Raw genomic sequence first — 2,185 nt, 5'->3', positions numbered from 1 at the left:
AGCAGTACGCTGCCGTTGAGGGCTGGACATTCCATGCTGTCGACTGAGTGATGTGCCAGAGCCAAAGATCCCAGAAGCACCAGCGCACTAGCGTTTTGCGCTGCATCGTTGGCCATGGACACTAATAATCGGAGAGAAAAAACGCGTAACAGTGGCGCTATCGGCTGCACCCACACGGCCACACGTGTGAGGCTGAGGCGCTCTCTCCGGCCACGTAGCGATCGATCGAGCCTGTGGACATCCATAGATCCGCGCGGTCACTGTAACTCGGTCCACGCTGGATAATTGCGCTCGCCTAACCGGATCACGAGAGGCTACTTGTCAATCAAATCGAAGACAATAGTAATCTCATTAGAATACGTGCTTGCGGATCTATCGTTAAGAGGGACGGTTAGCATATACACTTACGAAAGCCACCGGCCGGTTAATTAAACCATCACCGTCATTTTGTCCAGGTTCATGGATCTATGTCTATCGGTCAGTTCGTGATAAATTACCGTTGTGCCACTGGAAATGTTATCCACAAGCAAGCTCCTGCTTTGCGAGCTGCTGAGAGGGCAACGGCCTTCTAGAAGGAAGGTTAACGTCAGGAGTGTCGATAATACTAGGGCTTGCGAGCTGGAATAGAGTATCTTATCTGTGTTGGTGCCTCATCTCATTATATTAGCCGTGTTATTATCACTCCTAAATCTTATTGATTAGGGCATTTCCTTTGGCATATAAAAGAAAATAAGCGGTATGCCTCGTTGGTGGACGGAGAGACATCCAGCGGAGCAAACTTCGCCTAACGTACGGTGGGCGCGGTGCAGCGTTGGGCTGCAAACCGTCAAAGGATTCTTTCGCTTTATTATTGCTCTATCATCATCTCTTATTAAACCCTACCATACTATAGCACAGGGAAAGCATCTTACGATCTGATCTGAGGCCGGGTTGCATGATGCGCATGGCCGCGAAAGAGTGTGATTCGCTGGGCTGGTGATCAACCCGCGGCTCCCACAGAATTGGTTCGTCCGCACAGAACGGAAGCGACGTCGAATGAGTCGGTGGAACCAAAACGTTGGTTGCCGGAGAGGCACCGCTGCGTGCCTTGTCGACGCAGCACCAACATGCTTTGTGTGCATGCAGATGCACCAGCAGCGGCACATCACATGCGTGTGCCTCGTGCCTCTTGTTTCTTCTTGGTTGAGAAAAGGCAGTTGGATTCTCCTCCCACTCCCACGCTATACATACACGGATGCGCGGCCTCACGCCCACGCCGTCGCCGTTACCATCTCCATCGCCACCCCACCTCCTCGCATGACAGCGGAGGAGGAGGCCCGTCTCATGGCGCGTGTCATGGAGGACTCAATGCGCACGGACGACGAGCGCCAATGGGAGGGCCTCGAGGAGATGACTGCCCTCTCCGCGGCCGGCGACGTCGCCATTCTCGAGCTGGAGATGGTGCCGAAGGAGGAGGTGAGGGAGGAGCCGTCGGTGGCTGCCTTCCACCCGGGCCTGGTGGGCCAGGGGTGGAGCTGGTCATGCACGGCGGAGCAGATGGCGGCGGCCGCCGTGGGGGGCGTTAACTGGTGCCCCACGTCGCCGCAGTTGTAACACTCCGGATGTAACTTTCTCAATTTGTACTCCAACTCTGGCCATTTTCGGCGTTAAGTTATTTTATTTTCCCAGGTTCGGGTCTTTGTCTCTGTGTGTTGTTGTCGTTGTCATGCATCTCATATCATGTCATCATGTGCATTGCATTTGCATACGTGTTCGTCTCATGCATTCGAGCATTTTTCCCGTTATCCGTTTTGCATTCCGGCGCTTCGTTCTCCTTCGGTGGTCTTTTCTACCTTTCTTTCATGTGTGGGGATTAAACATTTCCGGATTGGACCGAGACTTGCCAAGCGGCCTTGTTTACCGGTAGACCGCCTGTCAAGTTTCGTACCATTTGGACTTCGTTTAGTACTCCAACGGTTAACCGAGGGACCGAAAAGGCCTCGTGTGTGTTGTAGCCCAACACCCTTCCAATTTGGCCCAAAACCCACCAAAACCTTCTCCATCATCTAGAGCGTTCGATCACGATCGCGTGGCCGAAAACCGCACCTCATTTGGACTCTCCTAACTCCCTCTATGCCTATATAAAGGCCTCTCCCCGAAAATCCGGACCCCCCTCGTCTGAAACCCTAAAAAATCGTCTCCGCGC

At 53.3% G+C, this 2,185-nt stretch overlaps 1 long non-coding RNA gene across 1 annotated transcript; it reads left to right on the top strand.

Moving 5' to 3' along the window:
- The first annotated feature begins 613 nt into the window (after nucleotides 1-613).
- On the top strand, nucleotides 614-1,667 carry LOC125553568 (uncharacterized). Its single transcript, XR_015601993.1, has 2 exons — nucleotides 614-789; nucleotides 898-1,667. It is a non-coding gene; the product is annotated as an uncharacterized LOC125553568 (long non-coding RNA).
- Nucleotides 1,668-2,185: the final 518 nt, after the last annotated feature.

This window comes from Triticum urartu, chromosome 4A, assembly GCF_056163025.1.
Source record: "Triticum urartu cultivar PI428250 chromosome 4A, HENAU_Tu73, whole genome shotgun sequence".
Classification (NCBI taxonomy): domain Eukaryota; kingdom Viridiplantae; phylum Streptophyta; class Magnoliopsida; order Poales; family Poaceae; genus Triticum; species Triticum urartu.
The sequence above is the reverse complement of the archived record's forward strand: the minus strand, read 5'-3'. Positions and strand labels throughout refer to the sequence as shown.